We start from the raw sequence: 26,842 nt of genomic DNA, 5'->3' as shown, positions 1-26,842 counted from the left end.
CCTCAAGTGTACTCTTTGTGGTCCTCTTCTAAAATTTGGTCTTGGAGAGAACCCTTGAATGTTCATGAATGAAATGGTATGTGAATCCCTAGAGAAAAAAAAATAGAAAAAAAAAGTTCCTTTTTTTTGTAATATGTTGATTTCTTTCCTATCCCATTTCTTTTCCATAACTCCAGCCCAATCGACGAGAAGAAGAAGAATTTTCCAAGTTACACAAGACGAATCTTCCACGTTACACAAGACGTAGAAAGATTTCACATGGATTTATAAATCACACGCTCCCACATGATATATGTATAGAGAGAAAAAGACCCTCTGTTCTCTAGCCAATACGTCAAGACTTCCCTAAACTAAGAGAGATCATGAGTACCGAGGAAACCTTAGCAGAGCAAGTGGAAAGACTTTCAAAGAGATTAGAAGAGTTAAGACGGGATAGATTTACAGTTCCGCCGACTAAAGAGGAAACTATCATCGATTTCAACAAACCGCTGTACTTTCATCCCCTACCCCAAAGAATGAGACGAGTGGACTCGCCGTTGAACAGTTCCAATGAGAAACAAAATGTCACTTATTTGAATAGACAATTTCAACACATGAATATTTCATAAGTATTTTTTTCCCTAAAGCGTAGGGAGATCGGATCAGTAGTTTTTCCCTTTTCATCGCCGAAAAAGATTGGGAGGAAAAATCTTTCTCAGCTCTCTCAGAAAAATTTTTCAGCCTTTAAAAAAAAAAAAAAAAAAAAAAACTTTTTGTTAATTTTTATCATGTCTTAGACATGATAAAAATTAACTCTACCCCCCTTTTGTCTGGGAATGTTGTCTCACACTTTCTAAAAATAGACCATCACTCCTCCTTTCCTAAAGAATAGAATTCTAAGAATGGGATCTGGTCTATTTTTAGAAACGGTGAGACCCTATTCCCAGACAAAAGGCGGGTAGAGTTAATTTTTATCATGTCTAAAGTTCAGGGTCCATCCATCTTCTTATGTGAAACGGTGACCCTGACATGATCGAGATAAACAAGTCCTGTGAGTTGTTTTGTAATCTTGACGCGATCCAAGAAAGACTTTTTATTATTTTTTTTGAAATAGGCGGGGGTGGGGAGAGAAAATGTTCTCATTTAAGGTTCTCATTTTAAAGGGTGAATTTACCTACGTTTTAAAAGAATTGGGCTATGCGACAAAAGATTTTTTGACCGTGGGATCGTTGACGTTTGCTCCTCCTCACCCCTTCCACCATCTGCATGAAAAATACCAAAAGACGAATGCCTGGCTGACGAGAAACCGGCGCGGACTTCGTTGGCACGAGGGTCATATTCCCCACAACCATTTAGGACGCATTCTCCAATCGCTCACTCACAGCTTCTCCACGATTTATGTGGTGGGATGCCAGAAAGCTAAATTCTTTGCTAAAGCCTTGGATTATCAAAAACCCGTGACGGAAATTTATGTGCCAGATGGAATCATTTGGAAGTATCGGGAAAAATGTGCCCGACATCATCAAAGGATGAAATATTTCCATTGTGCCGAAAACAAAGTGCGCAACTATCGATGGCATATTACGGAAGGAGATTTTCATATCAATCACGTCTATCCAGACGGAACGGAGAAAGAGGAGAGGATTCAGGAGGAAGCAGACAATCCTCTGCAAGCTTTTGATAAGGCCTACGATCAGTTAGAGAAGGATCCGTCCCCAAAAGCGTACGATAACCTCATCCAGAAATGGGATAATCTGTCCTGTTTCCAAGTGATGGAACATCCGGATGAGCATACGCCTTTAAACTTGATGGGCTCTTCTACTTCGTCAACTTTCTCCAATAACTCGAGGAAGACGGAGGGTTGGGGAGACATACCTGAAAATATTCCCCATTACGATCCAGCAGCCTGTTGGGACGAACCTTCCAAAGAATCTCATGAGACCCCCAAAATATCTTCAGAGGATCCAAAGACAAAATCCACTGAGTGTTGGGACAATGAACGGACGACTCATGATCCAAAATCCACTAAGACTATGTCCACTGAGTGTTGGGACAATGAACAGACGACTCATGCTCCAAAATCTATTGAGACTATGTCCACTGAATGTTGGGACAATGAACGGACGACCCATGCTCCAAAATCGACTGAGACTATGTCCACTGAGTGTTGGGACGATGAAACCGAAAAGACGACAGAGAATTGGGATGACCGTTCTCAAAAGTATTTGAATTGATATATACATAAACTCATGAGAAAAAAAAATAAAGAAAAGATTTTTAGAAATAAGTAGGGAAAGGTACTCCGCTTTCCCTATATTTATGGAAATGGACTGAGAAGAGAGAGAGAGACGAATCAGGAGACCAAAAAAATGGGTCTTGGAAGGAATGAGTGCAGATGCATTCGATTCCTTCCGAGACCCATTTTTTTGGGTCCCTCTCTCATCCAATCTTGGAAAAGAACTTTGTCCTATTTTTCTAGGTCCATTCAAAAAGAAATGAATCTATCCATAAATTTTCTTAAAAGAAAAAAAAACAAAAAGATCCATTACCTCTTGACGGTCCAAAGTCGAGAATCTTGGAAAAAGTTATCCACTCTCTCCATCCAGTCAAGCTTCTCCGTAGAAAATCTAGTAGGTGCATCTGCATTCTCGAACACCCGGCAGTTATTATTGGACGCGAAACGTCGAATGCTGAAATAGTTAACAGTGAGCCCATTCTTAAAGAAACGGGGATGTTTTATTCATCCAGTCGAGTGCGGAAAAATTTCTGAGAGCCGGAGAAAAATTTCTCTGGCTGAAAAAAAAAAAAAAAAAAAAAATATCCCCCTTTTAGTCTGAAAGTTGACGTCTTCAATTTTTCAAAAATTGAAGACATCAATTTTCAAATTTTCAGACTAAAAAGGGGGGTAATTTATTTTTCAGAAACTTTTCCCAGCCGACTCGATGTGAATAAAACTTTACTTTTTTTTTTAAGAATGTTATTTAATGGATCGATTTCAACCTATCGAGTTTCGCTTGAGTTCCGGCCGTGCTGTGGGCCCACCTGGATACAAGTTTTCCCCTTTTGGAATAGAATAAAACTTTACTGTTTTTTAAGAATTTTATTTAATGGATCGATTTCAACCTATCGAGTTTCGCTTGAGTTTTAGATGTGAATAAAACTTTACTGTTTTTTCAGAATGTTATTTAATGGATCGATTTCAACCTATCGAGTTTCGCTTGAGTTCCGGCCGTGCTGTGGGCCCACCTGGATACAAGTTTTCCCCTTTTGGAATAGAATTTCCGTCAAGGTAGGCTACTTTTCCTCTTTTTGCATTTTTCATGTCATTTCATTTGTATTACAATATACTGAAAACGGGCGTTCGAACTGATTTCTAGGCTATTTCTATACAAATGGAGCTCCATCCAAGAAAGAAATGATGTCTTTTTTTTATTTTTTGGACTGCCAATTTGTTATGAAATATACTGAAAACGGGTCTTTGAGTCGGTTTTCAGTATATTTCAATACTATTGGAGCTCGATCCAAGAAAGAAATGATGTCTTTTTTTTATTTTGTGGACTGCCAATTTTGTATTGGAATATACTGAAAACGGGTGTTTGAATCGGTTTTCAGTATATTTCAATACAAATTGAGCTCGATCCAAGAAAGAAATGATGTCTTTTCTTTTATTTTGTGGACTGCCAATTTTGTATTGGAATATACTGAAAACGGGTGTTCACGTTGGTTTTCAGTATATTCCAATACAAATAGAGCTCGATCCAAGAAAAAAATGATGTCTTTTTTTTATTTTGTGGACTGCCAATTTTGTATTGGAATATACTGAAAACGGGTGTTTGAGTCGGTTTTCAGTATATTCCAATACAAGTGGAGCTCGATCCAAGAAAAAAATGATGTCTTTTTTTTATTTTGTGGACTGCCAATTTTGTATTGGAATATACTGAAAACGGCTGTTTGAGTCGGTTTTCAGTATATTCAAATACAAGTGGAGCTCGATCCAAGAAAAAAATGATGTCTTTTTTTTATTTTGTGGATTGCCAATTTTGTATTGGAATATACTGAAAACGGGTGTTTGAGTCGGTTTTCAGTATATTTCAATACAAGTGGAGCTGGATCCAAGAAAAAAATGATGTCTTTTTTTATGTTGTGGACAGCCAATTTTGTATTGGAATATACTGAAAACGGGCGTTCACGTTGGTTTTCAGTATATTACAATATATACACGTTGATTGGTATATTACACGTTGGTTTTCAGTATATTACAATACAAGTGGAGCTGGATCCAAGAAAAAAATGATGTCTTTTTTTATGTTGTGGACAGCTATTTTGTATTGGAATATACTGAAAACGGGCGTTCACGTTGGTTTTCAGTATATTCCAATACAAATGGAGCTGGATCCAAGAAAAAAATGATGTCTTTTTTTTATGTTGTGGACTGCCCTATTTTGTATTGGAATATACTGAAAACGGGCGTTCACGTCGGTTTTCAGTATATTACAATACAAGTGGAGCTCGATCCAAGAAAAAAATGATGTGTTTTTTTTTATTTTGTGGACAGCCAATTTTGTATTGGAATATACTGAAAACGGGCGTTCACGTTGGTTTTCAGTATATTCCAATACAAATGGAGCTGGATCCAAGAAAAAAATGATGTCTTTTTTTTATGTTGTGGACTGCCCTATTTTGTATTGGAATATACTGAAAACGGGCGTTCGAGTCGGTTTTCAGTTTATTCAAATACAAATGGAGCTCTATCCAAGAAAAAAATGATGTCTTTTTTTATGTTGTGGACAATCAATTTTGTATTGGAATATACTGAATACGGGCGTTCGAGTCCTTTTTCCGACTATTTCTACACACATTCCACTATATTAAAATGACGTCATGGTTGAGTCCAAACAGAGTCGTCCCCGGACAGAGTCGTCTCCGGACAAAGTCGTCCCCGGACAATTTTATACCGAATTTGTATAGAGATATACTTAAAATGGGCTTGGAGGGGAGGGCGCTTTCTAGTATATTCCTATATACATTCGGTTGCATTCAGAAACAAAAAGAGTGTCTTTTTGATGGACAAAAAACTTTTTGTTAATTTTTATCATGTTTTCTAGACATGATGAAAATTAACTCATCCCCCTTTTGTCTGGGTATGTTGTCTCACCGTTTCTAAAAATAGACCAGAACCCAGTCTTTTCTTGGAATTCTATTCTTTAAAAGGATGAGTCATGGTCTATTTTTAGAAAGTGGGAGACAACATTCCCAGACAAAAGGGGGGTGAGTTAATTTTTATCATGTCTAGAAAACATGGTTAAAAATTAACAAAAAGTGTTTTTTTTTTTTTTTTTACATCTCAGAATTTTTTTCTGAGCTCTGAAAAATTTTTCCTAGCCGATCCCATTTCGTTTTTCGACTTTCACTTTCAACTCTTCACTTTTCCTATCCACTGTCGTTGGAATTGTGTTCACTGGAGGCTATTTCTTTTTTTGCAATCTCGCTTTTAGTTTTCTCTGAGATTCTTTAGAAATGGCTATACAAATTTTACCATCTATATAGAGATGATGTCCAAACAAAGTCGTCCCCGGACCATCTTTATGACAGAATATGTATAGAAATAGTCTGAAAATGGGCTTGAGGGCCGGTTTCTGGACGATTCCTCTACAAATTCGGCCGCATCCAGAAAAACAAAAATACATAATTTCTTTTTGGGTGGACAGGAGATGATAAATTTCTTTTCTCTCTCTCCCAAGATTGGAGGAGAGAGTGGCCCAAAAAAATGGGTCTTGGAAGGAATCGAATGCATTTTGAAATGCACTCATTCCTTCCAAGACCCATTCTTTTGGTCTCCTGATTCAACTCTCCAGTCTATGGAATAGGGAAAGCGGAGAACGTTTCACCTTCCTTAAGCGACTGGAGACCATATCGCATCATCATCATCATCACCACCATCATCCTCTTTCTGATACTTTTCAACGAAGGCTTGATGTCTCTGGATGATTTTGGGGAGATGATGGATCCCGAATTGAGTGATGAAAAAGAGAGGACTCTTTTTCCTTTCTTGTTCGTCTTGCACAGTCTCTCGGAGGGTGATATACGTTTCCCCGTCCTCCTCAATTTTCGTCAGAGGTCTCATGAATATTTTACACATCCAAGGGAAGAGCGACTTGTTATGCAGGGATTTCGAAGCGACGAAGGCCGCTTCATTCGAAGTGAGGACAATCTGGTTCGGTTGACCCCATTCTTTGGAGTAGTTGTCCAAATCGCCTAGTCGAAGAAAATGGTGTCGATTAGGAAAAAAGACTTGGAGAACACTCGTCGTATGCGAGACGTTCGTAGGCAAGAGAGTCAAGATATCTTTGGCATTCCAGTACAGGAATCCTAGATCCACATACGCGTGCACGTAATAGTCATCGTTATATTCCAGTTTCAGCAGCATGGCTTTTGTGTCTTTTTTTTTCCGTTCTCAAGGCGAAACACTCGTCTGATAAGAACAAGAGCTCGCTGGCGATCCGTTTATATAGACTCCTCAGAGAGAGAGAGAGAGAGAGGGGAGGAGGAACAAGGTTGATGAATTCTAAAATAAAAAAAATGATAACGAAATGAGATCGGCTGGCAAAATATTTTCGGAGCTCAGAAAAAAATTCTGAGATGTGTAAAAAAAAAACTTTTTGTTAATTTTTATCATGTCTTCTAGACATGATAAAAATTAACTCACCCCCCTTTTGTCTGGGTATGTTGTCTCACCGTTTCTAAAAATAGACCAGAACCCAGTCTTTTCTTGGAATTCTATTCTTTAAAAATATGAGTCATGGTCTATTTTTAGAAAGTGGGAGACAACATTCCCAGACAAAAGGGGTGTGAGTTAATTTTTATCATGTCTAGAAGACATGATAAAAACTAACAAAAAGTTTTTTTTTTTTTTTTTACATCTCATAATTTTTTTCTGAGCTCTGAGAAATTTTTCCTAACCGATCCCATTTCGTTTTTCGACTTTCACTTTCAACTCTTCGTTTTTCTATAAAAGCTAAAAGCATTCCACGTTTCTGTTCAGAATAGTGTCTCTCTCTACCCAAATCTGAAACCCTAGTCACGAGAGAATATGAGACTAGAAAAATAGTTTAGCTTATTGATCTAAAAAATGTCCCATGCTAGAACTCAGAATTATAATCAGAGCGGGGCTTTCCAGCATCCACTTCCAAGATTTTAGATTTGTCATGGGTGACATGTTCCCAAATTCATAAATTCTTCAATTATAGTCCCCTTCTTTGACAAATGGCTAAGAAATTCTTAAAGAATATCATGATAAAGATTTAGCTATCTATATATAACATTATGTTTTCTTTTCAAAAACAAAATCCAGTCTTGATCGAAATGGACTTTACGCACAATTTATTGTATCCCCCCCTTTCCAAGATTGGCTTGAAGAAGTGATAAAAAAAAATGGGTCTGGAAGGAAAAGAGTGCATTTTGAGAAAAGAAAAGAGGACCCTCTTTTTCTCGCAATGCACCCGTTTCCTTCCAGACCCATTTCTTTTGCCTCCTCAGAACTCTCTTTCTTCTCTCCTCCCTCTCTCTCTTAAGAGGGATTGAAAGAAAGAGGCTAGATGGAAAAGTTTCTTTTTTTTTCTTTCGAGAAGATAAAAAAAAATTTGGAGGAGGAGCAAATTTTTTTTTGGGTGGTGGTGGTTGTTTTTTTTAGAAGGTGATAACTTTAGTGACATTTAAAGAGACCACCAGAGGATCCGTTTGAGTCTCGACGACCTTTTCTTGACGGGGGTCTGTCTGGCAATAAGCGCTGGCATATTGTTTAGGGTAAGTAGAAGAGTCCGTCATGCCTGGATGAGGCGGTATGTAGCGCACTCCCAGATTAAAGAGGGTGATGAAGGGAAATTTCTCCCCCGGATAGAGCAGTCGGTAAACGGGTTGATTGGGTACAACTCGAACCAGCGGCTGAGTTAAAATGCTATACACCCAGGCCAGAAGCTGATTATTTTTAGGATTATTTTCGGCCAGATGTAACATTTCTTCGCTGGAGAGGACATATCCCTCTTGAGAACTGCCGAGACTCTCAGGATCTTTTATTTTCCTGAAGACGTGGTGTTCGTCGAAAAACACGGAGAGAATGTCCCAGGTTCTTTTACTGGAAGTATGAATCAGAGGCAAAATGTCCGTAGCGTTCCAAAACAATCTTCCGTCATCCACATAACAGCGAATGCTCACAAACTCATTATATAAGACGCGGATCATCATCTTGAGTAGAAATATGGATACGCACAGCAGTCTCTCTCTCTGGGAAATAGAGTCTGTCTTCCACTCGCCTCTCTATATATACGAGAAGACCACGTGATGGGCGACGTGACGGTTGACTTCTAGAAAAAAAATCAACTTTGTCTATCTCTCTCTCTCTATGACCTTCTATTCTTTTCCTAAAGGACATCCCGTCACCTTTTCAAAGGTCATGGGATTGAGAGGAACGAAAGAAAAAAACAACCATCCTTTGTATATTACCTATGACCTTCTCCTAGTGACCCCTGTCATTTTCTTCTCGAGAGCTACGTGATGAAAGCTTTTTTTTTATTCTAAAGTTTATCAACTTTGTAGACACATGATCCCGTCACCTTCTCAAAGGCCATGTCGTATGGAATGGGACCCTTTTGGTTTTTTCTTTTGAGAAAATAAAAAATAAAACAACTCTATAATCATCTCTCTATGACCTTCACAAACACTCATGTTTTATCATTTTTTTTTATTTTAGAATTCATCAACCTTGTTCCTCCTCCCCTCTCCCTCTCTCTCTCTCTCTGAGGAGTCTATATAAACGGATCGCCAGCGAGCTCTTGTTCATATCAGACGAGTGTTTCGCCTTGAGAACGGAAAAAAAAATACAAAAGCCATGCTGCTGAAACTGGAATATAACGATGACTATTACGTGCACGCGTATGTGGATCTAGGATTCCTGTACTGGAATGCCAAAGATATCTTGACTCTCTTGCCTACGAACGTCTCGCATACGACGAGTGTTCTCCAAGTCTTTTTTCCTAATCGACACCATTTTCTTCGACTAGGCGATTTGGACAACTACTCCAAAGAATGGGGTCAACCGAACCAGATTGTCCTCACTTCGAATGAAGCGGCCTTCGTCGCTTCGAAATCCCTGCATAACAAGTCGCTCTTCCCTTGGATGTGTAAAATATTCATGAGACCTCTGACGAAAATTGAGGAGGACGGGGAAACGTATATCACCCTCCGAGAGACTGTGCAAGACGAACAAGAAAGGAAAAAGAGTCCTCTCTTTTTCATCACTCAATTCGGGATCCATCATCTCCCCAAAATCATCCAGAGACATCAAGCCTTCGTTGAAAAGTATCAGAAAGAGGATGATGGTGATGATGATGATGATGATGCGATATGGTCTCCAGTCGCTTAAGGAAGGTGAAACGTTCTCCGCTTTCCCTATTCCATAGACTGGAGAGTTGAATCAGGAGACCAAAAAAATGGGTCTTGGAAGGAATGAGTGCATTTCAAAATGCATTCGATTCCTTCCAAGACCTATTTTTTTGGGCCACTCTCTCCTCCAATCTTGGGAGAGAGAGAAAAGAAATTTATCATCTCCTGTCCACCCAAAAAGAAATTATGTATTTTTGTTTTTCTGGATGCGGCCGAATTTGTAGAGGAATCGTCCAGAAACCGGCCCTCAAGCCCATTTTCAGACTATTTCTATACATATTCGGTCATCAAGATGGTCCGGGGACGACTTTGTTTGGACATCATCTCTATATAGATGGTAAAATTTGTATAGCCATTTCTAAAGAATCTCAGAGAAAACTAAAAGCGAGATTGCAAAAAAAGAAATAGCCTCCAGTGAACACAATTCCAACGACAGTGGATAGGAAAAGTGAAGAGTTGAAAGTGAAAGTCGAAAAACGAAATGGGATCGGCTAGGAAAAATTTTTCAGAGCTCAGAAAAAAATTCTGAGATGTAAAAAAAAAAAAAAAAAAAAAAAAAAAAACACTTTTTGTTAATTTTTAACCATGTTTTCTAGACATGATAAAAATTAACTCACCCCCCTTTTGTCTGGGAATGTTGTCTCCCACTTTCTAAAAATAGACCATGACTCATCCTTTTAAAGAATAGAATTCCAAGAAAAGACTGGGTTCTGGTCTATTTTTAGAAACGGTGAGACAACATACCCAGACAAAAGGGGGATGAGTTAATATTTATCATGTCTAGAAGACATGATAAAAATTAACAAAAAGTTTTTTGTATATCAAAAAGACATTCTTTTTGTTTCTGAATGCAACCGAATGTATATAGAAATATACTAGAAAGCGCCCTTCCCTCCAAGCCCATTTTAAGTATATCTCTATACAAATTCGGTATAAAATTGTCCGGGGACGACTTTGTCCGGAGACGACTCTGTCCGGGGACGACTCTGTTTGGACTCAACCATGACGTCATTTTAATATAGTAGAATGTGTGTAGAAATAGTCGGAAAAAGGACTCGAACGCCCGTTTTCAGTATATTCCAATACAAAATTGATTGTCCACAACATAAAAAAAGACATCATTATTTTCTTGGATAGAGCTCCATTTGTATTTGAATATACTGAAAACCGACTCGAACACCCGTTTTCAGTATATTCCAATACAAAATAGGGCAGTCCACAACATAAAAAAAGACATCATTTTTTTCTTGGATCCAGCTCCATTTGTATTGGAATATACTGAAAACCAACGTGAACGCCCGTTTTCAGTATATTCCAATACAAAATTGGCTGTCCACAAAGTAAAAAGAGACATCATTTTTTTCTTGGATCCAGCTCCACTTGTATTGTAATATACTGAAAACCAACGTGAACGCCCGTTTTCAGTATATTCCAATACAAAATTGGCTGTCCACAACATAAAAAAAAGACATCATTTTTTTCTTGGATCCAGCTCCATTTGTATTGAAATATACTGAAAACCAACGTGAACGCCCGTTTTCAGTATATTCCAATACAAAATTGGCTGTCCACAACATAAAAAAAAGACATCATTTTTTTCTTGGATCCAGCTCCATTTGTATTGAAATATACTGAAAACCGACGTGAATGCCCGTTTTCAGTATATTCCAATACAAAATTGGTTGTCCACAAAATAAAAAAAAGACATCATTTCATTCTTGGATCGAGCTCCATTTGTATTGAAATATACTGAAAACCGACGTGAACGCCCGTTTTCAGTATATTCCAATACAAAATTGGCTGTCCACAAAATAAAAAAAAGACATCATTTTTCTCTTGGATCGAGCTCCACTTGTATTGTAATATACTGAAAACCGACGTGAACGCCCGTTTCCAGTATATTCCAATACAGAATAGGGCAGTCCACAACATAAAAAAAGACATCATTTTTTTCTTGGATCCAGCTCCATTTGTATTGGAATATTCTGAAAACCAACGTGAACGCCCGTTTTCAGTATATTCCAATACAAAATTGGCTGTCCACAAAATAAAAAAAAGACATCATTTTTTTCTTGGATCCAGCTCCACTTGTATTGTAATATACTGAAAACCAACGTGAACGCCCGTTTTCAGTATATTCCAATACAAAATTGGCTGTCCACAACATAAAAAAAGACATCATTTTTTTCTTGGATCCAGCTCCATTTGTATTGAAATATACTGAAAACCGACTCAAACACCCGTTTTCAGTATATTCCAATACAAAATTGGCAATCCACAAAATAAAAAAAAGACATCATTTTTTTCTTGGATCGAGCTCCACTTGTATTGGAATATACTGAAAACCGACTCAAACACCCGTTTTCAGTATATTCCAATAAAAAATTGGCAGTCCACAAAATAAAAAAAGACATCATTTTTTTCTTGGATCGAGCTCCACTTGATTGGAATATACTGAAAACCGACTCAAACACCCGTTTTCAGTATATTCCAATACAAAATTGGCAGTCCACAAAATAAAAAAAGACATAATTTTTTTCTTGGATCGAGCTTCACTTGTATTGGAATATACTGAAAACCGACTCAAACTCCCGTTTTCAGTATATTCCAATACAAAATTGGCAGTCCACAAAATAAAAAAAAGACATCATTTTTTCCTTGGATCGAGCTCTATTTGTATTGGAATATACTGAAAACCAACGTGAACACCCGTTTTCAGTATATTCCAATACAAAATTGGCAGTCCACAAAATAAAAAAAAAGACATCATTTTTTTCTTGGATCGAGCTCTATTTGTATTGAAATATACTGAATATCAACGTGAACACCCGTTTTCAGTATATTCCAATACAAAATTAACAGTCCACAAAATAAAAAAAAGACATCATTTTTTTCTTGGATCGAGCTCCATTTGTATTGAAATATACTGAAAACCAACGTGAACGCCCGTTTTCAGTATATTCCAATACAAAATTGGCTGTCCACAACATAAAAAAAAGATATCATTTTTTTCTTGGATCCAGCTCCATTTGTATTGAAATATACTGAAAACCAAAGTGAACGCCCGTTTTCAGTATATTCCAATACAAAATTGGCTGTCCACAAAGTAAAAAAAGACATCATTTTTTTCTTGGATCCAGCTCCACTTGTATTGTAATATACTGAAAACCAACGTGAACGCCCGTTTTCAGTATATTCCAATACAAAATTGGCTGTCCACAACATAAAAAAAGACATCATTTTTTTCTTGGATCCAGCTCCATTTGTATTGAAATATACTGAAAACCAACGTGAACGCCCGTTTTCAGTATATTCCAATACAAAATTGGCTGTCCACAACATAAAAAAAAGACATCATTTTTTTCTTGGATCCAGCTCCATTTGTATTGAAATATACTGAAAACCGACGTGAATGCCCGTTTTCAGTATATTCCAATACAAAATTGGTTGTCCACAAAATAAAAAAAAGACATTATTTCATTCTTGGATCGAGCTCCATTTGTATTGAAATATACTGAAAACCGACGTGAACGCCCGTTTTCAGTATATTCCAATACAAAATTGGCTGTCCACAAAATAAAAAAAAGACATCATTTTTCTCTTGGATCGAGCTCCACTTGTATTGTAATATACTGAAAACCGACGTGAACGCCCGTTTCCAGTATATTCCAATACAGAATAGGGCAGTCCACAACAAAAAAAAAGACATCATTTTTTTCTTGGATCCAGCTCCATTTGTATTGGAATATTCTGAAAACCAACGTGAACGCCCGTTTTCAGTATATTCCAATACAAAATTGGCTGTCCACAAAATAAAAAAAAGACATCATTTTTTTCTTGGATCCAGCTTCACTTGTATTGTAATATACTGAAAACCAACGTGAACGCCCGTTTTCAGTATATTCCAATACAAAATTGGCTGTCCACAACATAAAAAAAGACATCATTTTTTTCTTGGATCCAGCTCCATTTGTATTGAAATATACTGAAAACCGACTCAAACACCCGTTTTCAGTATATTCCAATACAAAATTGGCAATCCACAAAATAAAAAAAAGACATCATTTTTTTCTTGGATCGAGCTCCACTTGTATTGGAATATACTGAAAACCGACTCAAACACCCGTTTTCAGTATATTCCAATAAAAAATTGGCAGTCCACAAAATAAAAAAAGACATCATTTTTTTCTTGGATCGAGCTCCACTTGATTGGAATATACTGAAAACCGACTCAAACACCCGTTTTCAGTATATTCCAATACAAAATTGGCAGTCCACAAAATAAAAAAAGACATCATTTTTTTCTTGGATCGAGCTTCACTTGTATTGGAATATACTGAAAACCGACTCAAACTCCCGTTTTCAGTATATTCCAATACAAAATTGGCAGTCCACAAAATAAAAAAAAGACATCATTTTTTCCTTGGATCGAGCTCTATTTGTATTGGAATATACTGAAAACCAACGTGAACACCCGTTTTCAGTATATTCCAATACAAAATTGGCAGTCCACAAAATAAAAAAAAGACATCATTTTTTTCTTGGATCGAGCTCTATTTGTATTGAAATATACTGAATATCAACGTGAACACCCGTTTTCAGTATATTCCAATACAAAATTAACAGTCCACAAAATAAAAAAAAGACATCATTTTTTTCTTGGATCGAGCTCCATTTGTATTGAAATATACTGAAAACCAACGTGAACGCCCGTTTTCAGTATATTCCAATACAAAATTGGCTGTCCACAACATAAAAAAAAGATATCATTTTTTTCTTGGATCCAGCTCCATTTGTATTGAAATATACTGAAAACCAACGTGAACGCCCGTTTTCAGTATATTCCAATACAAAATTGGCAATCCACAAAATAAAAAAAGACATCATTTTTTTCTTGGATCGAGCTCCACTTGTATTGGAATATACTGAAAACCGACTCAAACACCCGTTTTCAGTATATTCCAATAAAAAATTGGCAGTCCACAAAATAAAAAAAGACATCATTTTTTTCTTGGATCGAGCTCCACTTGATTGGAATATACTGAAAACCGACTCAAACACCCGTTTTCAGTATATTCCAATACAAAATTGGCAGTCCACAAAATAAAAAAAGACATCATTTTTTTCTTGGATCGAGCTTCACTTGTATTGGAATATACTGAAAACCGACTCAAACTCCCGTTTTCAGTATATTCCAATACAAAATTGGCAGTCCACAAAATAAAAAAAAGACATCATTTTTTTCTTGGATCCAGCTCCATTTGTATTGAAATATACTGAAAACCAACGTGAACGCCCGTTTTCAGTATATTCCAATACAAAATTGGCTGTCCACAACATAAAAAAAAGATATCATTTTTTTCTTGGATCCAGCTCCATTTGTATTGAAATATACTGAAAACCAACGTGAACGCCCGTTTTCAGTATATTCCAATAGAAAATTGGCTGTCCACAAAGTAAAAAAAGACATCATTTTTTTCTTGGATCCAGCTCCACTTGTATTGGAATATACTGAAAACCGACTCAAACACCCGTTTTCAGTATATTCCAATACAAAATTGGCTGTCCACAAAATAAAAAAAAGACATCATTTTTTTCTTGGATCCAGCTCCACTTGTATTGTAATATACTGAAAACCAACGTGAACACCCGTTTTCAGTATATTCCAATACAAAATTGGCAGTCCACAAAATAAAAAAAAGACATCATTTTTTTCTTGGATCCAGCTCCACTTGTATTGAAATATACTGAAAACCGACTAAAACACCCGTTTTCAGTATATTCCAATACAAAATTGGCAATCCACAAAATAAAAAAAAGACATCATTTTTTTCTTGGATCGAGCTCCACTTGTATTGGAATATACTGAAAATCGACTCAAACACCCGTTTTCAGTATATTCCAATACAAAATTGGCAGTCCACAAAATAAAAAAAAAGACATCATTTTTTTCTTGGATCGAGCTCTATTTGTATTGGAATATACTGAAAACCAACGTGAACACCCGTTTTCAGTATATTCCAATACAAAATTGGCAGTCCACAAAATAAAAAAAAGACATCATTTTTTTCTTGGATCGAGCTCTATTTGTATTGAAATATACTGAAAACCAACGTGAACACCCGTTTTCAGTATATTCCAATACAAAATTGGCAGTCCACAAAATAAAAAAAAAGATATCATTTTTTTCTTGGATCGAGCTCCACTTGTATTGAAATATACTGAAAACCGACTCAAACACCCGTTTTCAGTATATTCCAATACAAATTGGCAGCCTACAAAATAAAAAAAGACATCATTTCTTTCTTGGATCGAGCTCTATTTGTAATGAAATATACTGAAAACCGACTCAAACACCCGTTTTCAGTATATTCCAATACAAAATTGGCTGTCCACAAAATAAAAAAAAGACATCATTTTTTTCTTGGATCCAGCTCCACTTGTATTGTAATATACTGAAAACCAACGTGAACGCCCGTTTTCAGTATATTCCAATACAAAATTGGCTGTCCACAACATAAAAAAAGACATCATTTTTTTCTTGGATCCAGCTCCATTTGTATTGAAATATACTGAAAACCGACTCAAACACCCGTTTTCAGTATATTCCAATACAAAATTGGCAATCCACAAAATAAAAAAAAGACATCATTTTTTTCTTGGATCGAGCTCCACTTGTATTGGAATATACTGAAAACCGACACAAACACCCGTTTTCAGTATATTCCAATAAAAAATTGGCAGTCCACAAAATAAAAAAAGACATCATTTTTTTCTTGGATCGAGCTCCACTTGATTGGAATATACTGAAAACCGACTCAAACACCCGTTTTCAGTATATTCCAATAAAAAATTGGCAGTCCACAAAATAAAAAAAGACATCATTTTTTTCTTGGATCGAGCTCCACTTGATTGGAATATACTGAAAACCGACTCAAACACCCGTTTTCACTATATTCCAATACAAAATTGGCAGTCCACAAAATAAAAAAAGACATCATTTTTTTCTTGGATCGAGCTTCACTTGTATTGGAATATACTGAAAACCGACTCAAACTCCCGTTTTCAGTATATTCCAATACAAAATTGGCAGTCCACAAAATAAAAAAAAGACATCATTTTTTTCTTGGATCGAGCTCTATTTGTATTGGAATATACTGAAAACCAACGTGAACACCCGTTTTCAGTATATTCCAATACAAAATTGGCAGTCCACAAAATAAAAAAAAGACATCATTTTTTTCTTGGATCGAGCTCTATTTGTATTGAAATATACTGAAAATCAACGTGAACACCCGTTTTCAGTATATTCCAATACAAAATTAACAGTCCACAAAATAAAAAAAAGACATCATTTTTTTCTTGGATCGAGCTCCATTTGTATTGAAATATACTGAAAACCAACGTGAACGCCCGTTTTCAGTATATTCCAATACAAAATTGGCTGTCCACAAAATAAAAAAAAGACATCATTTTTCTCTTGGATCGAGCTCCACTTGTATTGTAATATACTGAAAATCGACGTGAACGCCCGTTTCCAGTATATTCCAATACAGAATAGGGCAGTCCACAACATAAAAAAAGACATCATTTTTTTCTTGGATCCAGCTCCATTTGTATTGGAATATTCTGAAAACCAACGTGAACGCCCGTTTTCAGTATATTCCAATACAAAATTGGCTGTCCACAAAATAAAAAAAAGACATCATTTTTTTCTTGGATCCAGCTCCACTTGTATTGTAATATACTGAAAACCAACGTGAACGCCCGTTTTCAGTATATTCCAATACAAAATTGGCTGTCCACAACATAAAAAAAGACATCATTTTTTTCTTGGATCCAGCTCCATTTGTATTGAAATATACTGAAAACCGACTCAAACACCCGTTTTCAGTATATTCCAATACAAAATTGGCAATCCACAAAATAAAAAAAAGACATCATTTTTTTCTTGGATCGAGCTCCACTTGTATTGGAATATACTGAAAACCGACTCAAACACCCGTTTTCAGTATATTCCAATAAAAAATTGCCAGTCCACAAAATAAAAAAAGACATCATTTTTTTCTTGGATCGAGCTCCACTTGATTGGAATATACTGAAAACCGACTCAAACACCCGTTTTCAGTATATTCCAATACAAAATTGGCAGTCCACAAAATAAAAAAAGACATCATTTTTTTCTTGGATCGAGCTTCACTTGTATTGGAATATACTGAAAACCGACTCAAACTCCCGTTTTCAGTATATTCCAATACAAAATTGGCAGTCCACAAAATAAAAAAAAGACATCATTTTTTTCTTGGATCGAGCTCTATTTGTATTGGAATATACTGAAAACCAACGTGAACACCCGTTTTCAGTATATTCCAATACAAAATTGGCAGTCCACAAAATAAAAAAAAAGACATCATTTTTTTCTTGGATCGAGCTCTATTTGTATTGAAATATACTGAAAATCAACGTGAACACCCGTTTTCAGTATATTCCAATACAAAATTAACAGTCCACAAAATAAAAAAAAGACATCATTTTTTTCTTGGATCGAGCTCCATTTGTATTGAAATATACTGAAAACCAACGTGAACGCCCGTTTTCAGTATATTCCAATACAAAATTGGCTGTCCACAACATAAAAAAAAGATATCATTTTTTCTTGGATCCAGCTCCATTTGTATTGAAATATACTGAAAACCAACGTGAACGCCCGTTTTCAGTATATTCCAATAGAAAATTGGCTTTCCACAAAGTAAAAAAAGACATCATTTTTTTCTTGGATCCAGCTCCACTTGTATTGTAATATACTGAAAACCAACGTGAACGCCCGTTTTCAGTATATTCCAATACAAAATTGGCTGTCCACAACATAAAAAAAAGACATCATTTTTTTCTTGGATCCAGCTCCACTTCTATTGTAATATACTGAAAACCAACGTGAACGCCCGTTTTCAGTATATTCCAATACAAAATTGGCTGTCCACAACATAAAAAAAAGACATCATTTTTTTCTTGGATCCAGCTCCATTTGTATTGAAATATACTGAAAACCAACGTGAACGCCCGTTCTCAGTATATTCCAATACAAAATTGGCTGTCCACAACATAAAAAAAAGACATCATTTTTTTCTTGGATCCAGCTCCATTTGTATTGAAATATACTGAAAACCGACGTGAATGCCCGTTTTCAGTATATTCCAATACAAAATTGGTTGTCCACAAAATGAAAAAAAGACATCATTTCATTCTTGGATCGAGCTCCATTTGTATTGAAATATACTGAAAACCGACGTGAACGCCCGTTTTCAGTATATTCCAATACAAAATTGGCTATCCACAAAATAAAAAAAAGACATCATTTTTCTCTTGGATCGAGCTCCACTTGTATTGTAATATACTGAAAACCGACGTGAACGCCCGTTTTCAGTATATTCCAATACAGAATAGGGCAGTCCACAACATAAAAAAAAGACATCATTTTTTTCTTGGATCCAGCTCCATTTGTATTGGAATATACTGAAAACCAACGTGAACGCCCGTTTTCAGTAAATTCCAATACAAAATTGGCTGTCCACAAAATAAAAAAAAGACATCATTTTTTTCTTGGATCCAGCTCCACTTGTATTGTAATATACTGAAAACCAACGTGAACACCCGTTTTCAGTATATTCCAATACAAAATTGGCAGTCCACAAAATAAAAAAAAGACATCATTTTTTTCTTGGATCCAGCTCCACTTGTATTGAAATATACTGAAAACCGACTAAAACACCCGTTTTCAGTATATTCCAATACAAAATTGGCAATCCACAAAATAAAAAAAGACATCATTTTTTTCTTGGATCGAGCTCCACTTGTATTGGAATATACTGAAAACCGACTCAAACACCCGTTTTCAGTATATTCCAATACAAAATTGGCAGTCCACAAAATAAAAAAAAGACATCATTTTTTTCTTGGATCGAGCTTCACTTGTATTGGAATATACTGAAAACCGACTCAAACACCCGTTTTCAGTATATTCCAATACAAAATTGGCTGTCCACAAAATAAAAAAAAGACATCATTTTTTTCTTGGATCCAGCTCCACTTGTATTGTAATATACTGAAAACCAACGTGAACGCCCGTTTTCAGTATATTCCAATACAAAATTGGCTGTCCACAACATAAAAAAAGACATCATTTTTTTCTTGGATCCAGCTCCATTTGTATTGAAATATACTGAAAACCGACTCAAACACCCGTTTTCAGTATATTCCAATACAAAATTGGCAATCCACAACATAAAAAAAGACATCATTTTTTTCTTGGATCCAGCTCCACTTGTATTGGAATATACTGAAAACCGACTCAAACACCCGTTTTCAGTATATTCCAATACAAAATTGGCTGTCCACAAAATAAAAAAAAGACATCATTTTTTTCTTGGATCCAGCTCCACTTGTATTGTAATATACTGAAAACCAACGTGAACACCCGTTTTCAGTATATTCCAATACAAAATTGGCAGTCCACAAAATAAAAAAAAGACATCATTTTTTTCTTGGATCCAGCTCCACTTGTATTGAAATATACTGAAAACCGACTAAAACACCCGTTTTCAGTATATTCCAATACAAAATTGGCAATCCACAAAATAAAAAAAAGACATCATTTTTTTCTTGGATCGAGCTCCACTTGTATTGGAATATACTGAAAATCGACTCAAACACCCGTTTTCAGTATATTGCAATACAAAATTGGCAGTCCACAAAATAAAAAAAAAGACATCATTTTTTTCTTGGATCGAGCTCTATTTGTATTGGAATATACTGAAAACCAACGTGAACACCCGTTTTCAGTATATTCCAATACAAAATTGGCAGTCCACAAAATAAAAAAAAGACATCATTTTTTTCTTGGATCGAGCTCTATTTGTATTGAAATATACTGAAAACCAACGTGAACACCCGTTTTCAGTATATTCCAATACAAAATTGGCAGTCCACAAAATAAAAAAAAAGATATCATTTTTTTCTTGGATCGAGCTCCACTTGTATTGAAATATACTGAAAACCGACTCAAACACCCGTTTTCAGTATATTCCAATACAAATTGGCAGCCTACAAAATAAAAAAAGACATCATTTCTTTCTTGGATCGAGCTCTATTTGTAATGAAATATACTGAAAACCGACTCAAACACCCGTTTTCAGTATATTCCAATACAAAATTGGCTGTCCACAAAATAAAAAAAAGACATCATTTTTTTCTTGGATCCAGCTCCACTTGTATTGTAATATACTGAAAACCAACGTGAACGCCCGTTTTCAGTATATTCCAATACAAAATTGGCTGTCCACAACATAAAAAAAGACATCATTTTTTTCTTGGATCCAGCTCCATTTGTATTGAAATATACTGAAAACCGACTCAAACACCCGTTTTCAGTATATTCCAATACAAAATTGGCAATCCACAAAATAAAAAAAAGACATCATTTTTTTCTTGGATCGAGCTCCACTTGTATTGGAATATACTGAAAACCGACTCAAACACCCGTTTTCAGTATATTCCAATAAAAAATTGGCAGTCCACAAAATAAAAAAAGACATCATTTTTTTCTTGGATCGAGCTCCACTTGATTGGAATATACTGAAAACCGACTCAAACACCCGTTTTCAGTATATTCCAATAAAAAATTGGCAGTCCACAAAATAAAAAAAGACATCATTTTTTTCTTGGATCGAGCTCCACTTGATTGGAATATACTGAAAACCGACTCAAACACCCGTTTTCACTATATTCCAATACAAAATTGGCAGTCCACAAAATAAAAAAAGACATCATTTTTTTCTTGGATCGAGCTTCACTTGTATTGGAATATACTGAAAACCGACTCAAACTCCCGTTTTCAGTATATTCCAATACAAAATTGGCAGTCCACAAAATAAAAAAAAGACATCATTTTTTTCTTGGATCGAGCTCTATTTGTATTGGAATATACTGAAAACCAACGTGAACACCCGTTTTCAGTATATTCCAATACAAAATTGGCAGTCCACAAAATAAAAAAAAGACATCATTTTTTTCTTGGATCGAGCTCTATTTGTATTGAAATATACTGAAAATCAACGTGAACACCCGTTTTCAGTATATTCCAATACAAAATTAACAGTCCACAAAATAAAAAAAAGACATCATTTTTTTCTTGGATCGAGCTCCATTTGTATTGAAATATACTGAAAACCAACGTGAACGCCCGTTTTCAGTATATTCCAATACAAAATTGGCTGTCCACAAAATAAAAAAAAGACATCATTTTTCTCTTGGATCGAGCTCCACTTGTATTGTAATATACTGAAAATCGACGTGAACGCCCGTTTCCAGTATATTCCAATACAGAATAGGGCAGTCCACAACATAAAAAAAGACATCATTTTTTTCTTGGATCCAGCTCCATTTGTATTGGAATATTCTGAAAACCAACGTGAACGCCCGTTTTCAGTATATTCCAATACAAAATTGGCTGTCCACAAAATAAAAAAAAGACATCATTTTTTTCTTGGATCCAGCTCCACTTGTATTGTAATATACTGAAAACCAACGTGAACGCCCGTTTTCAGTATATTCCAATACAAAATTGGCTGTCCACAACATAAAAAAAGACATCATTTTTTTCTTGGATCCAGCTCCATTTGTATTGAAATATACTGAAAACCGACTCAAACACCCGTTTTCAGTATATTCCAATACAAAATTGGCAATCCACAAAATAAAAAAAAGACATCATTTTTTTCTTGGATCGAGCTCCACTTGTATTGGAATATACTGAAAACCGACTCAAACACCCGTTTTCAGTATATTCCAATAAAAAATTGGCAGTCCACAAAATAAAAAAAGACATCATTTTTTTCTTGGATCGAGCTCCACTTGATTGGAATATACTGAAAACCGACTCAAACACCCGTTTTCAGTATATTCCAATACAAAATTGGCAGTCCACAAAATAAAAAAAGACATCATTTTTTTCTTGGATCGAGCTTCACTTGTATTGGAATATACTGAAAACCGACTCAAACTCCCGTTTTCAGTATATTCCAATACAAAATTGGCAGTCCACAAAATAAAAAAAAGACATCATTTTTTTCTTGGATCGAGCTCTATTTGTATTGGAATATACTGAAAACCAACGTGAACACCCGTTTTCAGTATATTCCAATACAAAATTGGCAGTCCACAAAATAAAAAAAAGACATCATTTTTTTCTTGGATCGAGCTCTATTTGTATTGAAATATACTGAAAATCAACGTGAACACCCGTTTTCAGTATATTCCAATACAAAATTAACAGTCCACAAAATAAAAAAAAGACATCATTTTTTTCTTGGATCGAGCTCCATTTGTATTGAAATATACTGAAAACCAACGTGAACGCCCGTTTTCAGTATATTCCAATACAAAATTGGCTGTCCACAACATAAAAAAAAGATATCATTTTTTCTTGGATCCAGCTCCATTTGTATTGAAATATACTGAAAACCAACGTGAACGCCCGTTTTCAGTATATTCCAATAGAAAATTGGCTTTCCACAAAGTAAAAAAAGACATCATTTTTTTCTTGGATCCAGCTCCACTTGTATTGTAATATACTGAAAACCAACGTGAACGCCCGTTTTCAGTATATTCCAATACAAAATTGGCTGTCCACAACATAAAAAAAAGACATCATTTTTTTCTTGGATCCAGCTCCACTTCTATTGTAATATACTGAAAACCAACGTGAACGCCCGTTTTCAGTATATTCCAATACAAAATTGGCTGTCCACAACATAAAAAAAAGACATCATTTTTTTCTTGGATCCAGCGCCATTTGTATTGAAATATACTGAAAACCAACGTGAACGCCCGTTCTCAGTATATTCCAATACAAAATTGGCTGTCCACAACATAAAAAAAAGACATCATTTTTTTCTTGGATCCAGCTCCATTTGTATTGAAATATACTGAAAACCGACTCAAACACCCGTTTTCAGTATATTCCAATAAAAAATTGGCAGTCCACAAAATAAAAAAAGACATCATTTTTTTCTTGGATCGAGCTCCACTTGATTGGAATATACTGAAAACCGACTCAAACACCCGTTTTCAGTATATTCCAATAAAAAATTGGCAGTCCACAAAATAAAAAAAGACATCATTTTTTTCTTGGATCGAGCTCCACTTGATTGGAATATACTGAAAACCGACTCAAACACCCGTTTTCACTATATTCCAGTACAAAATTGGCAGTCCACAAAATAAAAAAAGACATCATTTTTTTCTTGGATCGAGCTTCACTTGTATTGGAATATACTGAAAACCGACTCAAACTCCCGTTTTCAGTATATTCCAATACAAAATTGGCAGTCCACAAAATAAAAAAAAGACATCATTTTTTTCTTGGATCGAGCTCTATTTGTATTGGAATATACTGAAAACCAACGTGAACACCCGTTTTCAGTATATTCCAATACAAAATTGGCAGTCCACAAAATAAAAAAAAGACATCATTTTTTTCTTGGATCGAGCTCTATTTGTATTGAAATATACTGAAAATCAACGTGAACACCCGTTTTCAGTATATTCCAATACAAAATTAACAGTCCACAAAATAAAAAAAAGACATCATTTTTTTCTTGGATCGAGCTCCATTTGTATTGAAATATACTGAAAACCAACGTGAACGCCCGTTTTCAGTATATTCCAATACAAAATTGGCTGTCCACAAAATAAAAAAAAGACATCATTTTTCTCTTGGATCGAGCTCCACTTGTATTGTAATATACTGAAAATCGACGTGAACGCCCGTTTCCAGTATATTCCAATACAGAATAGGGCAGTCCACAACATAAAAAAAGACATCATTTTTTTCTTGGATCCAGCTCCATTTGTATTGGAATATTCTGAAAACCAACGTGAACGCCCGTTTTCAGTATATTCCAATACAAAATTGGCTGTCCACAAAATAAAAAAAAGACATCATTTTTTTCTTGGATCCAGCTCCACTTGTATTGTAATATACTGAAAACCAACGTGAACGCCCGTTTTCAGTATATTCCAATACAAAATTGGCTGTCCACAACATAAAAAAAGACATCATTTTTTTCTTGGATCCAGCTCCATTTGTATTGAAATATACTGAAAACCGACTCAAACACCCGTTTTCAGTATATTCCAATACAAAATTGGCAATCCACAAAATAAAAAAAAGACATCATTTTTTTCTTGGATCGAGCTCCACTTGTATTGGAATATACTGAAAACCGACTCAAACACCCGTTTTCAGTATATTCCAATAAAAAATTGGCAGTCCACAAAATAAAAAAAGACATCATTTTTTTCTTGGATCGAGCTCCACTTGATTGGAATATACTGAAAACCGACTCAAACACCCGTTTTCAGTATATTCCAATACAAAATTGGCAGTCCACAAAATAAAAAAAGACATCATTTTTTTCTTGGATCGAGGTTCACTTGTATTGGAATATACTGAAAACCGACTCAAACTCCCGTTTTCAGTATATTCCAATACAAAATTGGCAGTCCACAAAATAAAAAAAAGACATCATTTTTTTCTTGGATCGAGCTCTATTTGTATTGGAATATACTGAAAACCAACGTGAACACCCGTTTTCAGTATATTCCAATACAAAATTGGCAGTCCACAAAATAAAAAAAAGACATCATTTTTTTCTTGGATCGAGCTCTATTTGTATTGAAATATACTGAAAATCAACGTGAACACCCGTTTTCAGTATATTCCAATACAAAATTAACAGTCCACAAAATAAAAAAAAGACATCATTTTTTTCTTGGATCGAGCTCCATTTGTATTGAAATATACTGAAAACCAACGTGAACGCCCGTTTTCAGTATATTCCAATACAAAATTGGCTGTCCACAACATAAAAAAAAGATATCATTTTTTCTTGGATCCAGCTCCATTTGTATTGAAATATACTGAAAACCAACGTGAACGCCCGTTTTCAGTATATTCCAATAGAAAATTGGCTTTCCACAAAGTAAAAAAAGACATCATTTTTTTCTTGGATCCAGCTCCACTTGTATTGTAATATACTGAAAACCAACGTGAACGCCCGTTTTCAGTATATTCCAATACAAAATTGGCTGTCCACAACATAAAAAAAAGACATCATTTTTTTCTTGGATCCAGCTCCACTTCTATTGTAATATACTGAAAACCAACGTGAACGCCCGTTTTCAGTATATTCCAATACAAAATTGGCTGTCCACAACATAAAAAAAAGACATCATTTTTTTCTTGGATCCAGCTCCATTTGTATTGAAATATACTGAAAACCAACGTGAACGCCCGTTCTCAGTATATTCCAATACAAAATTGGCTGTCCACAACATAAAAAAAAGACATCATTTTTTTCTTGGATCCAGCTCCATTTGTATTGAAATATACTGAAAACCGACGTGAATGCCCGTTTTCAGTATATTCCAATACAAAATTGGTTGTCCACAAAATGAAAAAAAGACATCATTTCATTCTTGGATCGAGCTCCATTTGTATTGAAATATACTGAAAACCGACGTGAACGCCCGTTTTCAGTATATTCCAATACAAAATTGGCTATCCACAAAATAAAAAAAAGACATCATTTTTCTCTTGGATCGAGCTCCACTTGTATTGTAATATACTGAAAACCGACGTGAACGCCCGTTTTCAGTATATTCCAATACAGAATAGGGCAGTCCACAACATAAAAAAAAGACATCATTTTTTTCTTGGATCCAGCTCCATTTGTATTGGAATATACTGAAAACCAACGTGAACGCCCGTTTTCAGTAAATTCCAATACAAAATTGGCTGTCCACAAAATAAAAAAAAGACATCATTTTTTTCTTGGATCCAGCTCCACTTGTATTGTAATATACTGAAAACCAACGTGAACACCCGTTTTCAGTATATTCCAATACAAAATTGGCAGTCCACAAAATAAAAAAAAGACATCATTTTTTTCTTGGATCCAGCTCCACTTGTATTGAAATATACTGAAAACCGACTAAAACGCCCGTTTTCAGTATATTCCAATACAAAATTGGCAATCCACAAAATAAAAAAAAGACATCATTTTTTTCTTGGATCGAGCTCCACTTGTATTGGAATATACTGAAAACCGACTCAAACACCCGTTTTCAGTATATTCCAATACAAAATTGGCAGTCCACAAAATAAAAAAAAGACATCATTTTTTTCTTGGATCGAGCTTCACTTGTATTGGAATATACTGAAAACCGACTCAAACACCCGTTTTCAGTATATTCCAATACAAAATTGGCTGTCCACAAAATAAAAAAAAGACATCATTTTTTTCTTGGATCCAGCTCCACTTGTATTGTAATATACTGAAAACCAACGTGAACGCCCGTTTTCAGT

The sequence above is a fragment of the Stegodyphus dumicola genome, chromosome 4, assembly GCF_044657685.1.
Source record: "Stegodyphus dumicola isolate Sdum_Otavi_A_Nest chromosome 4, ASM4465768v1".
In the NCBI taxonomy this organism is placed as follows: domain Eukaryota; kingdom Metazoa; phylum Arthropoda; class Arachnida; order Araneae; family Eresidae; genus Stegodyphus; species Stegodyphus dumicola.
The sequence above is the reverse complement of the archived record's forward strand: the minus strand, read 5'-3'. Positions refer to the sequence as shown.